General features: G+C 42.5%; 1 protein-coding gene across 2 annotated transcripts in view; it reads left to right on the forward strand.

Annotated features, from left to right (window-relative positions):
- LOC136845343 (uncharacterized) overlaps positions 1-16,045 on the forward strand; it is a 133,647-nt gene that overhangs the window by 42,656 nt on the left and 74,946 nt on the right. The window lies entirely within an intron of this gene.

Consider the following 16,045-nt stretch of genomic DNA (forward strand, 5'->3'; position numbering starts at 1 on the left):
GGGGGGGTGTTGGTACCCATACGTTAACAAGTTACTGCACTTGCCGGATGGGATATGAAACGTTCCAAAGGACAGACATTTATATATATCTGCTCCATCTGTCTCGTGAAGATCGTGCATGGAAACCCCTTGTTGGAGGGACTTCAGGGGTTAATGACAGGTTAATTACATTCTGCGACAAAAATTGAAGGTAACTTCATAACTAGCAGCCACAAAACTTTCAGAAAAAGTCAAGTTAGAAGGAAATTGCTACTGCTTAGATCTACCAATAATAATAATAATAATAATGATGATGATAATGTATTATTTTAGAGAGGAACTGAGCGCCCAAATGACATGAAAATATGTTTTTCTAGGTGATTTTGGATGTGTTTTGCACCTAATATCACCTTCATTTTCCTGGAAATTAACGGTTTTAGACTTACCGAGCACCTACAGTTTCCGGCCCACTCGACCGCCAACCCACCGGGCGGAAGAACATGGCCTTACTGTAACTCCTGTGGCTAGCTGCAGCAACATTACCTCTTGCCAGAAAATGTCGTGTTTACAAGAATCTTAAATATGAGGATAAGACGGCGCTGCCTCCGCTCACGTGCCTTACTGACAGCACACACAAACAGAGTGACATGTTGGTTTTGGTGTTCTTCCGCCGATTTCGGTCGGCGGTCGAGTGGGCCCGGGAAACTGTAGGTGGTCCGAGCAAAGTCTAAACCGCATCGAGGAAAATGAAGAGATATTCGTGCAAAACACATCAAAATCACCTAGAAAACATTTTCATGTCATTTTGGGCTGGTTCTCTTCTAAAACTTTTTACCATTGTTTACATACGAAAAATTGAGTCAAATAGAGGATACTTGAAAGCAATAGACTATCAAGGCCTCACCATGACTCGACACACTCTACTTATGAAAACTTGAGTCAAAAGGTTCTGGAGGGCATGACTCAAGCAATATCAAGGACTCACCATGACTCACGACACTTTACATGCGAAAATTCGAGTCGGAAGCTCTGGAGGGCTACTCAAGCAAAAATCAGCCTCCCACCAAGGACTCACACTCTACTTATGAAAACTTGGAGTCAAAAGCAGCCTCTGGAGGGCGTGACTCAGGCAATATCAAGACTCACCATGACTCACGACACTTACGTAATGAAAATCGAGTCAAAAAGGCTTGGGAGGACGACTCTGGCAATATAAAGGACTCACCACACTCACCACTCCGCACGAAAAATTCGAGTCAAAAGGCTCTGGTGATCGGACTGCAATTTAAGTCGCTGTATGTGAGCTAGACTATGGAATTGACGTTTTTCTATGTTATTTTACTTCCTTTAGAAAAATTTAAAGTAATGATGTTGTCGCCGGGCTGTAACTGTTGTCATTGACCTTTGAAGACTACGACTTGTATTACCTACGTTTGGTAGGTCTAAGCCGGCATTCAGCGGCAAGCCCCCACCTCCATAGCTAATACGGCAAAATTGTAACCAGTAAAACCCCCTAAAAATACCAACCTAACGTGCCTAGAGGTGTTTACTGGTTACAATTTTTGCCGTATTAGTTATGGGAGGGGAGGTGGGGGCTTGTCATGCGAATGCCGGCTTAGACCTACCCGCTGCTAGGTACTTAAGTCGTGTAGTCTTCAAAGGTCAATTACGGTATATTTACAGCCGGCCGACAAAATATGACTTTAAATTCTTGTAAAGCAAGTAAAATAACATAAAAAAACGCCAATTGCCACAGTCTAGCTCACTGCGGACAATACTGTTTAGAATTACCAAAATTACATTTTCCTGGCTTAAATAGTGTACTTTCAACGAATCTGACCTTTATTTCTACCTAGCAAATGATTAGATTTAGAGATACATAGCGCAATCATGGGTACCGCTCTCAGTAACCAAAAACGCGCTCGCCGCTTATGAACATTTTAAATGATTGTTGCAAGCTCGTATGTTCTGGCAAAGCGGTAATATTGCACCATTTGCTTGCCACAGGGTTACAGGAACCAAATTTTACCCCTAATCTAGTTACAGTTTGGTGAAATTCACGGCCGAAACTGCAATGTTACCCTTTTCGTTAAACTTCACTTACCTTAAATAGATGGTAGTACTAAATGTTCACGAAGAAAGGTATTCACAACCTGTGGAGTTCCATTGTAATGTCCTGAAACGACCAATAGCCTCAAAGTAAGATAGAGAACACCCACTGCAGACGTGCGACGGAATCCATGGCAGTCAACTGAAGCGCACTTTTGTAGAAAGCCGGCTTATTCCAAAATCGCAGTTAATTGGATATTCTTGAAACAAAGCAACCAATCAGGTTTCAGCATTTGTACCATACTTATAATTCATAACAAAAAACAAAAGACGATTAGGCATTTTTACCCACAATACATTGACAAAAAACAAAAACGCATCAGCAGAAAAACTGACATGGCAGGATAAACGCATCCTTGCAATAACAACAAGGCACAATATTCATCGGCAAATATCTCCGTAACTCTTCATTTGCGGAAGATGCGAGTAAGTATTTCGTATGAATCATGACAAAAATATATGATAGCAAGTAAAAAAATATTAGATATCCGAATTTGACCGAAACTGTAATAATACCAAATATTCTTTGTAATGTCCTTTAACTGAGGCTATATCATATAATAGGAGAGTAAGCTAAATGATTACTCTAAAGCCAGAATTGCAAAAACTGGTGAAGACCAGAATTGCAAATGATATGTAGTTTGTTTTTGATAGATTTGACAATTTCTCTTGAGGGCTAGTTGGTTAACCCTGTGCAACACTCTCTAGGCTATATGTAGGTTAGGCTACCATTAACCTATGGGGGATAAATGGATTGTGGACTGTAGTTGGGAAACAGTGCTTTTGGGTGATGGCAAATGAAAATGAAAGGAAAACAATTATGCAAAGAAAGGTGGAAGTGTGTAACATAACTTTGAGTACCAGGTCTTATTGAAAAGAGGCTCTGCTTCCTCAAACATAGCCTAACAGTTAAGATTGGTCCCACTGGGGTTTCCATTATTTTTTCAGACCTGGGGTGGTTGTAATGGGTTAACTAAAACATTAACTTTAGACATACATATCCAGTTAGGCAAAATCATCATTATCCTATTCGTGAAAGGCATCATGTCAGCCCTCGCTTCATCCATGAAGTGGCCCACATTTGTTTGCCAGTTACAATTTAAGTATTTCTCTCATAGGTTTTTTTTGATGTCACAACTGCATTGGAATTGATAGATTTTCAGTTTTTCTTAAAAGTCCGTAAGTTCCCAAAGGCTATCCTTTAAATTCTTATTTAGTAGTCTGGGTACTCTGTACTCAAAGGTCCTGTTTCAAATTTCTTTGTTATGTCTTAATTCCTCAATCCACACTTGTCCATGCTCCTATATTTATTTATGTTTTCAATGGTATAGACTACTGTAGTTTGGATATTTATTCTTCATCATGATGCAGGGTGCATCAGAGCACTCCTATATGTTCAGTTCTTCCTGTAATAGACAACCAATGAAATTGAATAAGGATGGGTGCTACCTTATCCTGTGGGGATTTATTCATGATTAATTTGGCTGCTTTCTTAATGAAAAGCTTTAACTTTTATTCACATGAAAAACTGTAAGAAAAACCATATTAAACATTTAAAAATCTTAAAATATCTTACTTCATGACATTAAATACATTATTACAGTACTCAGTCTTGGATAGAATGTGAGCTAACTGAACAGTGACTGGGTTATGGGTTGTAAAACTGGAAAGAAACTTCCAGAAGAGTGACAATGCCCATGACACATGGTGCACTTCTGTTACCTCCTTACTTCAACTTCCTCTAAACTAGGATGTCAGGTTCTACCTGGCTAGAGGAGGCTTTTACCCTTCTACCTAATCCTAGGTAAAATTATGCAGTGGTAATTACAGGATTGCATCCTAGCATTACCTAACATAGTTCAGCTTTGTAATCCTGAAAATTTCAAGTGACATTCTTTTACATTTGGTACACAGTACAGAGTTCATTATTACACCTTTCCAGTCACCATATGCCGATTGTCGATATTCTCCTGTCTCTTCCGCTCTTCTGCCTTTTGAACATTTCCACAACCTCTTCCTTGGATTATGCTGTTAACACTAGGTCATTGCAAGCAGCAGCTTTCAGGATCTCTTCTACAATCCTTTGCAGCTCCTCCATTAGGCTGCTAAGATAAGCAGCAAAGGGCAAAGGCTGATCCTTGGTTGACACCCAACATATATCATAAGCTCATATAATACTCCTCCAAAGTTTTTGTTCCAGTCCTTTTCTTATGGAGAGTATAAGTACAGTACTAGTTTAATGAGCCATCTGCTTTCAAAACTCCATTAAGTTTTGTCTCAGTATTTTGTTCAGTGTGCCCTCTTTCTGTCATCAATATGTGGTGCAGCTTCTGTGCATAACACTTTTCTTGTAGTTACCTCATTATAAAGATCGCTTCTGTGATTGACCTTACAGGCATGAAACCAAACTGACAATTAACAGTTTTAATTCTTCTTGCCTCTCCTCCAGTATTTCTCCAGTATCCTTAAGCAATTTTGTTCTTCTTAAAATTTTGACATTGAAGTGCAACACCTTTTCATTTGTGTAATATTGTTGTAAGGCCTTTTTCCTTTGTTTTGGTCCTTCCCTCTTGCTGCATCAGGTTTTCATACTTTGTGGAAAGCTCACAAATGAAGAGTTCTCTTGCTGTTTACATTAAATTGCTTGTTATTGCAGATAATCCTGATATGCTTCCATTTTTCATGTTTCTGATTGTCCTTTAACCAATTCAGATGTTATGCAGTATACTGTACTGTATATTTCAACATCCAACACTCTTGAGTTCATAATCATTTTCCTCCATAAAGAAACCTATAACAGCTTTAATTTTTAAACATCTAACTTACCTGGTAGTTATATATATAGCTTAAGTCCCTGATGTCACGGCAGAATTTCAAAACTTGGCAATCGCCGATCGGTAGTCAGGTGAACCACCTGTGCGCCCTCTACCCAGGTACCTGGAACCATTCCAACTATTCCTCAGATCTTCCCTGCCGCTGTGTCGGTAACATCGATGGAATTTCGCTCTTAGCCTGTGTTTTTCGCAACTTATTTTGGTGAAGTACACTTTGGCTTGGCTTTTCGCTTGTTCGCTTTTGGATTTTCTTATAACATATCTGACTTCATCGAGTGTGAAAATGTGTGTGTGGGGACGCAAGCGGCTTGCTAAAGTCTCCTTGGATCCCCACTTAGTATGTCTGAAGAACGGGAATGAAAGACCGGCTCAGAAAGAGCCAAGAGTACTGTTTCTCACTCTTCTTGATATAACCAGGAATAGTTAATTCTTTTCCCCTTGATAACTATCCTATTGATCCTTCTCCCGTAGTGGTAGTCTCTGAACCCCTACTGAAACAGGTAAGGACCCAACACTTCATGTTTTGTTGGCTGCCATTCAGACCCTGCCCCAACAGGTAAAATCCCTCTCAGAAGACAGGGATAATATGTGATCGACAATAAGAGATCTTAAAAAAAAAAAAAAAAAAAGTGTTAATATGTTGTTAGTGCAAGTGCAGTGGAGGGTGCGACCGCTCGGTCCTGTTGCGCTCCTAGTCCTGGACCTCTTCCAAGCTCACCAACCCCTGTGAGAAGGAATGTCGAAAAAAGGCGAAGGGAGGCGAGAGGCTTTAGTTACCGAAGCAGTCGTCCCCTCGAGCGTACCTGTTGGCGCTTCCCAGGCGCTCACCCTCGCCATAGGAAAGGCAAGGTTAAAGTGTTTTTTCGTCCACCAGTTGCTGTACGTCAACCGGAGGAAACTTTTGACCGATGTCGCACAGGCGGCCAGTTCTCAAGTAACCTCTAGGTTTGGCGGGACAACGAATGTTAGAAGTCTGGACGCCAGGACTCCAGGAGGAAGTCAGGCGTCGAGAAGCTGGACGCCAGGACGTCGGGCTTCAAGAAGCTGGACGCCAGGACGTCAGGCGTCGAGAAACTGGACGCCAGGACATCAAGCGTCAAGAGGCTGGATGCCAGGACTTCGGCGTCGAGCTGGAGCTGGACGCCAGGACGTCGGCGCGAGAAGCTGGACGCCAGGACGTCAAGTGTCGAGAAGTTAGACACCAGGATGTCAGGCGTCATTAAGCTGGACGCCAAGACATCAAGCTTTAAGAAAATGGATGCCAACACGCCAGGCGTCAAAGAGACTGGACGCCAGGCGTCAAGATGATATTTTTGAAAGACGTCTCTACTTCCGTCTTCGGAAAATCGGAAAAGAGAATGATAATATCTTGCATTCTCCTGTGAATCCTATTGTAAAGATTTCCGACGAAGACAATATAAAGGCCATCAGCTTTCATCAGACTTGAAAAAGACTTATGAAGCGATTTTGGAAATTTTTTCCAGAGAAATTTATCCTGACTGCTCCTCATTCCCCGCCTTCAGAATTTACTCTTCGTCATGAAGGCGTCTAAGAGGGCAGCATTTACGAAGAATGGATACTTTCGAAGGAGAAACAATCAAAGACAGCCTTTGTTTTTCCTCCAACCAAACTAGCTCAAGGTCTAGCTTTTAGTATCAAACTAGAGAATCGTTCGGCCTCGAAATACCTGCCCCTTCCCAGGAAGGAAGATGGAATTATTCAACACGACTGACACTGAAGAACTCATATATCTGATGTCGTGTATGGATAAAGGACTCGGATATAGTTCCAACGAATCTACTGCATCTTTCTCAGCGGGAATCCTGAAGAAAAGAGACCATCTTTGCTTTGCTCTTTCCTGGCTAATGGGGTCACATCCAATCAAAATCAGAACTGATTTATACCCCTTTTTTCCTCTCACCTCTTCTTTCAAGATTTGGTAAAGAGGACTTTTCATCCTTGGCCCAGAAAACCACGTAAGATTTAATATCTAAAAAACAGCAAGAAAAGTCCTACCAACGACTTTCATCGCTAAAAAGAGTAAGGCTGAGGCTACTGTGTTTCAGGTATCTCAGCCCTTTAGTGGTCGACCCTCCGATAGAGGTTCCTCTAGGGCGGGTAGATGAATGGCAACGAGAAGAGGCTCTACACAGGGAAGAAAGAGAACCTGCCTTTCTTTTCCTGCAGACTGAGGTAGGAGCCAGACTGTCCAGCCTGAGGAGGCCCCCTATACTAACAAGAACAATTAGACTTTTCTGCCAAATGCAACAACAGAACAAAGGCAAAGGCTTTATAGCAACAAGTGTCTATGATGTTGCAAAGGAGACCAGACAGAGAGTTCAAGATCCGAATTCCCCAGGATTCTACATTCGGTTATTCCTGATCCCCAAATGCTTGGGGGTTAGAGACCGGTGCTAGACGTGATTGCACTCAACTTTTCTGTGCAATAAACAAAGGTCGCTATTGAAACGACAAAATCGGTTCTAGCAGCGGTCGGACAGCATGACTGGATGGCCTCACTGGACCTCCAGGATGCGTATTTTTACATCCCCATGCACGAACTCCAAGAATTTTCTGAAGTTCGTCCACGGGAAAGGTTTTCCAGTTTCGGTCTCTTTGTTTCAGCCTAAGCAGACGGGATGACGTCTGGCTCTGGAGCCGAGATCTCCCAAGAGCAAGTTACCCAATATTGAGGGACGTCATGATAAAACTTCATAGACTCAGGTTGTAGCCACTGGAGCAGCCGGAGCTCTTCCCTTCCAGCCCCAAGGGTAGCTTTCCTACTAAGAACAAACGAGACAGTCCTGTTCAGTCAGGATGCCAGGCTGCAAGAGCGTAACGGACTCTGTGCTGCCTTTCCGTACATCCTCCTCTTCCTCCTTAGGATTGGTACTGTCTGCTGAACCCTCTCCACGATCCATTATTGACGATGAGGAGGAAATAATTGCCGTAGCTGAGGCTTCCCCAACCTGTCCCCAACAGCAGGAAGCCCCACATATAGCTTTAAAACGAGTACAAAATATGCAGCAGACTTTGTCTTCCCTGGTACAAGCGTGACAACCAGGCAAAGAGAAGAAGGATAATAGACGTCCAACTAAAGCTTCTAGACGCCCAGAAGTTTAAGACGCTGAACATAGTGAATGAAACTCTAGACGCTGGATGCAGTGGCGTCAAGCATCTAGGAGTGAAACACCATGACAATTCGTCGACCCAAGGCGTCAAGGCATCAAGGCACGTCAGGACGTCAGGCTTCAAGATAATGGAAGCCAAGACGTGGAGTTAGCTCAGGACGCAAGATGCACTGGCATCAAGCGTCTAACAAAGAATTAGGTCTACTGATAAACAGATAGAAATCTCAGCTGATCCCATCCCAAGAGGTTCTATACCTTAGGATGAAGATTCAGAGTCAGGATTTTCGGGCTTTTCCGTTTATTGCAAAGACAGGACAAGCCTTAAGAAAATTTCAGAACTTTATAAAGAGACAGTCATGCTTGGCAAAGGAATAGATGAGTCTGCTGGGAACCCTTTCCTCGCTGGAACGGTTTGTCTCATTTGAGAGGTTAATTCTATGCCCGTTACAGTTTCATCTAAATCGGAACTGGGACAAGGAAATAGAACTGGAGACCAAGTGCATCCCCATTTCATGGAACCAATAAGACCGTATTTATAGTGGTGGAACGTCCCGTCAAGCTCCAGGAGGTCCCTTCTCTATATTAGAGGAACCCAGACCTAGTGTTGTTATTCGGACGCGTCGGACTCAGTATGGGGAGCAACACTCAGGGAAATAAAAAGTCTCGGGCTCCTGGACCAGAGAGCAGGAGAAGTTAAACATCAATTAGAAGGAACTAACTGCAATCCTTCTAGCTCTCAGGGAGTTCGAACACAGTGGGGAACAAAGAGGTGCAGGTCAACACCGACAACACGGCAGCGTTGGCCTACATCAGCAAACAAGGGGGCACTCACTCCAGGTCTCTATACGAGATAATAAGAGAATCTCTTCTTTGGGCAAAGGAGGAGAGTGTAAAACTAGTAACCCACTTTATCCAAGGGGAGAAAAAATGTGAGGGCGGACATTCTGAGCAGGAAATAAAGTCCTCTCAACAGAATGAACGCTACATCAGGACTTTGGGGACGTCCTTGCATAGATCTCTTCGCCACAGCGCAAACGAAGAGGTTGGACACTTACTGCTCTCCAGTACCAGATCCCGGGGCTATATACATAGACGCGTTCCTGGTGGACTGGTCCAACTTGGACGTGTATGCATTTCCCTATTTCAAGATAATACACAGGGTACTGAAAAAAATTTGTGTCACATGAGAGGACCGGAATGACCCTTGTGGCCCCTTACTAAACGACAAGAGATTGGTTCCCAGAGGCACTGGATTGGATGGTGGACATCCCGAGTAGCCTACCTCAGAGAGTAGATCTACTCAAACAACCCCACTTGAAAGATATTACCAAAACCTACAAGCGCTACTAGTAACTGCTTTGGACTATCGGAAAACTCACAAGAGCCAGAAGTTTTTTGAAGGAGGCAGCTGGCGCTATAGAAAATCAAGGAGGTTATCCACCATTAAGGTATACCAATCCAAGTGGGAGGTATTTAGAGGATGGTGCAAGGACAACCATGTGTCCTCTTCCAATATTTCTGTAACCCAAATTTGTATATAGAGAACTCACCAGCATGGAACCTAGACGTGGTCCTGAGGTTCCTCATGGGGAGTAGGTAAACCTATAAAACAATAAGATCCCTTGCAGAGGACATCTTTAAAGGACCTCACCATGAAAACTCTTCTCTTGGTCAGTTTGGCTCACCATGACAACTTTTTTCTTTGCGACACAAAAGAGTTAGTGAGATACATGCTCTCAGCAAGAATATAGATTTTATGCAAGGCAAGGCAATCTGCTCACTGCAACTAGGCTTCCTTGCAAAAATGAATACTCATCACAACCCTGGCCCAGAACGCGTTCTGAGATTCTGAACCTAACGGACATAACAGGGGAGGAGAGAGAGAGAGAGTCCTATTCCAGTAAGGGCTCTAAGGCTCTACCTGGATAGGACAAAGGACTTAAGAAGGAATTCAGAAGGGCTTTGGTGCTCATTCAAAAAGCTCTCTGTATAGATGTCGAAGAATGCTCTGTTTTATTTTATCAGGAATTTAAAAAACACAAAAAACAGTACACAACACTCACCCTGATCCTCGGTTGCTGGAAGATGGAGTAACTCGCCCACAGGTCCCGCCAACACAGCACCCAAAACCACACAAACAAAACAAGGAAACATAAAAAAAAGAAGATAGAACTATACACACAACAAGAACAGTACACAAACAAGAAAAACCAACAACTCTCAAAAGCACACAAAAACTGTCCAAGACCAAACGACTGACCAGCACTAGCTCTGACTCAAGACTCAGCTCTAAAGATGAAAAAAATCCTCACATATATTCCACAGACAGACAGATGTAGAGGTTAAACAAACTGACAACTAGAGACCTCATCCTCTTCCAACTTTGACAACTCGAAGCACTCTCTCTAACTCTCTCTCTTCTCTCTCTCTCTCTCTCTCTCTCTCTCTCTCTCTCTCTCTCTCTCTCTCTCTCTCTCTGGAAAAACGTTGGGAAATGCTAAATAAAAACAAATTTATTCATCCTCTATATTTCTCCCCCTTTTAGCATTTCCCAACCAACACCTTTCACACCTCTTTCAAATCGCTTTATGCAACACCCATGGATGCTCACTAGCAGGTCCTCTAGATCGGACCTCGTTGACATAGGAGGTCTAGTTCAATCATTCTCTCAGAATCACTCTCTTCTAGCAACATTCAAACTCACATCTTCTCCTGCATTTCTCTCAGATTCACGCTATCTTCTTCACTATTACCACTCTCAATTTCATCCACAATCTCATCTATACCCTCTAACTCGTTCCCAAATACCTCCCCAATTCTTCAACTAACCCATCCCATTCGCTCATTGACCTTTCCAATTCCAAAACGATTCATTCATGCTTTCAATCACTCGTCTATCACTGCTACGCTCTCTTACTCTTACATTTGCTCACCTCCAACCGTTCACTCACCCCTACACGTTCAGTCAACTCAGTTATATCAAACCCGCATATGCTATACGTTCTATTCATACCATCCCATTCATCCGTATTACACGCTTTATCACTCATTTTCACTTTGGCACTCACACACCTATCACACAACTTACGACCATTCAGTTTTTTACGTTCTTCCCTTTCTTACGTTTCCTACCATACTCTATCAAAACAAACTGCTGATCCTCATGCAACAACCCCTCACGTACATGCATCACAACCGCTTGCATCCTGGAGGATCCACCCATTTGAACCCCCTTCACACTCAGTTAACCCTAAATGGTGTTTGAATTTGCTGTCACAGTCACCCTCTTTCGTCTACATACACTTGATACATGCCCTTCCATTCCACATTAGTCACACTTCGCTCTCAGGTTCTGAACACATTCTCGCATAATGCCCATTCTTACCACAGTTACCACATATCACATTCACTATCGGGTACCCTACAACCATTAGCAACATGACCCACCTGTCCGCACCTGTAGCATTTAACCCCCTATCTTTCATGACACTCCTTACCAAATGTGAAAGTTGCCCACATTTGCCAAACACGCTCCTATAGCCCACCTACACTCATTCTTTGTATGTCCTTCCTTTCCACATCTAAAACACTTCACTCGACTTCCACTCACCGACCTTCCCTTTGTACACTACTATCCCTAACCCGTCCAACCCGTTGTTTCTTTACAAACCCATCATTCATCCTCACTGGCACCTCTACATTACTTGCTCTTACACTCCTATCTATTACACTATCGGCCATTCTCATTGGGCCCCTTTTTGCATCCCTAAAGCTTCCAGAAACTCTGGAAACTCTCTCATCTACCCCAGCCCTTACACTTACACTTCTGCTCTCTTTTATAACCCTGTCAAGCTCATAATCTTCTACAATTTCCAAAATTTCTCCCCAAGTCAACCTTTCATTCGTCCATCTTTTCTTCTCCTTGAAACTTCAAGTTCACAAATTCTCTAACTCCATCTGGCACTGTCCCTAACAACTTCCGTACTAACTCCTTACATTCATCTATCCCATCATCCCCAAACTTCTTCCTTGCCAACGTCTCAGCCTACAAGCATACAGTGACAAGGTTTCCCCAGCTTTCATTCCTGCCTCATCAAATTCATTCTTCCTCTTATACTTAACACTCGCTTTCACACGCCTCGCTTGCTCAACTAATCTAGCTTTCACCTTATCATACTCAACATCCCCCACACTCATAATAACCCTATACATATCAAGTAAAAACCCAGTCAAATACTCTCCTAATTCTCGTGCCCACACTCTCTTACTTTCCCCATACTTATCCTGACAAAACCTTTCATACTACTCCCTAAAGAAATCATGCACATCCCTACTTCCATACTCATTATACTTTTCACACAGGGGTACCTCCCTCACATACATAGCCTTTCTCACTTCTTTCTCACTTTCCTCTCACTTTGGAAGCTTTGCAGAGCTCTGTCCTTTCATACCCTCTTCCGAATACAAAGAGTCCACTTCTGCACTTACATTCATCTTACTCATTACACTCTTCTTCCCCCCTCTTTTTATCCACTTTTATCCACTCACCTCCATCCACCTTCACTATCACTACTGCCTTCACCCTCTCCCTTCTTTCCTGCCTTTCCCACTTCCTTACCCTTCTTACCAGTTTCCTTTCCCTTTCCCTTCTTCCCTTTTTTCTTCCCCTGACTTATCCTTACTTTCCCTCTGTTCCTTCCCCTTGCTTTTCATTCCCTTTCAGTTTCCTTACCCTGCCTCTCATTCCCTCGTTTCTTACTTCCTATTCCCATATCACTTTCATCACTCACGCTTCCATTCACTTCTTCCTCCTTTTCTTTCTCTCTTGCCCCTTCACACGTTCCAGAGAACCTGCCTCCAACAGCCCCTTCTCCAAAAACACCCTTGAACATACCTTTCATCATTTCTTCCACACTTCTCATCATTCCTCCAACTTTTTATCCATCCTCTCTTCCATTCTCTCTTCTGACTCTTTCATCTCCCCTTTCATTTCTTCTTTTGCACTTCTTAGCATTCCTCCCATCTCCTCCAACTGACTCCTCAACTCCTCATTCTCACCCCTCAGCCTCCCATTCTCCTCTCTTGCCAACCTGCTCCTGAGTTCTCAACCTCACCAGTTCCTCTTCCAAGATCCAGTCACACTACTAGCCACTAATCTCAATTGCAGCAGCAACTGCACCATCAGCTGCCCACAACGAAGTTGGGCAGTCGCCAAATATTATGTGGCGGAATTTAAAAACAAAAAACAGTACACAACACTCACCCTGATCTTCGGTTGCTGGAAGATGGAGTAAAGCGTCCACGGTTCGCCAACACAGCACCCAAAACCACACAAACAAAACAAGGAAACATAAAAAAAGAAGATAGAACATACACACAACAAGAACAGTACACAAACAAGAAAAACCAACAACTCTCAAAAAGCACACAAAAAACTGTCAAGACCATTTCAACTGACCAGCACTAGCTCTGACTCAAGATTTCGCTCTAAAACCGAAAAAATCCTCACATATATTCCACAGACAGACAGCGCCGTAAACAAACAAAGAGAGCTTGACCTCATCCCTCTTCCAACAAGAAGAAGGTTTTCAAGGAAAGAGACTTTTTACACTCTCTCTCTCTCTCTCTCTCTCTCTCTCTCTCTCTCTCTCTCTCTCTCTCTCTCTCTCTCTCTCTCTCTCTCTCTCTCTCTCTCTCTCTCTCTCTCACAAAACGTTGGGAAATGCTAAATAAAAACAAATTTATTCATCCCTCTATAATGCTCTGTTTTATTTTATCAGACAGTTGATAAAAGAAGCACATATGGAATGTAGAGAGATAGACTACAAGATTCTGAAAGTAAAGACGACGAGGTCAGGGCAGTAGCAACCTCTGTAGCTCTTAAACAGAACAGGTCCCTGCAGAGTATCTTGGACACGACCTTCTGGAGAAGCAAGTTAGTATTTGCCTCTCACTATCTAAAACAAGTCCAGACTTTATCTTAAGATTGCTATCACGCTGTGCCCGTTTATAGCATCTAATTCAGTAATGGGAGAGGGAATACCCCTACAATCCCATAAACCAATACCCTTTTTCTTACCTTGGAATTGAGAATTTTTATGGTTGTTTGTGAAGACTGGACGCAGTCTTCCGCAATCATTGGGATGAAAGTTCCTTGGTAGAGCCCGGAACAAGGGTATTGAGAGGAGGTCTAGTCACATAGAGGTTATACACCAGTTGACAGCCCCTAGAGAGTTTCAGCCCCCTGGGTGGATCGCTGGATCTCTTAAGGAATGCAGACATAATGAGAGGGAGTTCATTGAAGTCAGCTTCCTTAATCCAATCCCATAAAACAATACCCTTTGTTCTTGCCTTGGAATGGTTGAAATTTGATGGTTGTTTGTGAAGATTGAACGCAGTCTTCCACAATCATTGATTTTAGTCAGATGATCATTTTGTTCCTTGGTGACGCCTTGGAACAAGGGTATTATAGGTTGTCTGTCACATAGAGGTTGGTACACTGGTTGGCAGCTCCTAGAGGTCTTCAGCCCTGAGTGGATCGCTGGACCTCTTAAGGAATGCAGACATAATGAGGCGGAGTTCATTGAACTCAGCTTTCCTTAATCCAATTCCATAAAACAATACCCTTTGTTCTTACCTTGGAATGGTTGAAATTTTATGGTTGTTTGTGAAGATTGAATGTAGTCTTCACAATCATCAATTTTAGTCAAATGATCATTTTTGTTCCTTGGTGGCGCCGGAACAAGGGTATTATAGGTTGTCTGTCACATAGAGGTTGGTACACCGGTTGGCAGCTCCTAGAGGTCTTCAGCCCCTGAGTGGATCGCTGGACCTCTTAAGGAAAGCAGACAAAATGAGGGAGTTCATTGAAGTCAGCTTCCTTAATCCAGGTAAGGACCTTAAGTTGGTTTATTAACCCTTAAGCAAATTCCAACGATGTTGGCTGTCTCTGACCCTCCACCAAAGGTGTCAATCAGCTATATATATAACTACCAGGTAAGTTAGATGTTTAAAAATGATATTTTCATAATAAAATAAATTTTTGAACATACTTACCTGGTAGTTATATATAATTAAATTCCCACCCTCCTCCCCTCTAGAGACTAGGGGCATGGAAGATCTGAGGAATAGTTGGAATGGTTCCAGGTACCTGGGTAGAGGGCGCACAGGTGGTTCACCTGACTACCGATCGGCGATTGCCGCGAGTTTTTGAAATTCTGCCGTGGACGTCAGGGACTTAAGCTATATATATAACTACCAGGTAAGTACAGGTATGTTAAAAAATTTATTTTGTTATGAAAATATCATGTTAAGGGTAAAAAGGATAAGGATGTTCTGGGTCCTTGTTTTTGAAGTTCAGTAAAGTCTGGCTCCTTTATATTAACTGTGATGCATGGCAGTCTTTTAGTTCCTGATGTCACATGGATGTTCCTTGTCTATAGATTTTGATCTAATATTCAAGATTTTTTAAAAAAATCTCATTACTTCTGGGACTAGATTACTTTGTTTCAATGATTAATATGATTACTGAACTCATAAATTTACTACTCAAGGATTTCAGACCCTTTTGGAGAACATTAATTTCAACAAGTAGATATTTTTCATTTCAGCTTAGCTTCCTCCAGTTTTTTGCATTTTCTGGTAAGTTTTAATTTTTTGTAAGTGCTGCCAAAAGTTCATCCTATTCTAACTGCAGAAGGAGTATTCTAAGTAAGAGAGGAAATATATAGCTGTTAAACACTTTATCTTCCAGGAGGAGCTCTCTTGAATCCTCACACACCAGATCTTCCAGGGGCTCTTTGAATCCTCACACACCAGATATATTGTATTGCTCTAGATATATGTACATATCTTACTGTGATTAAACAGAATAGAGGAATAAGGGGCAGAAGAAATGAGAAATCATTTTAGGCAGTAGAAATATAAGCTCCTTTCTTATGTTGCAGGCCTCTTTAACACTTGGTAGAGGACAGGATGGTGTGTGTCAAAGCA

The sequence above is a fragment of the Macrobrachium rosenbergii genome, chromosome 13 (genome assembly GCF_040412425.1).
Source record: "Macrobrachium rosenbergii isolate ZJJX-2024 chromosome 13, ASM4041242v1, whole genome shotgun sequence".
In the NCBI taxonomy this organism is placed as follows: Eukaryota; Metazoa; Arthropoda; class Malacostraca; order Decapoda; family Palaemonidae; genus Macrobrachium; species Macrobrachium rosenbergii.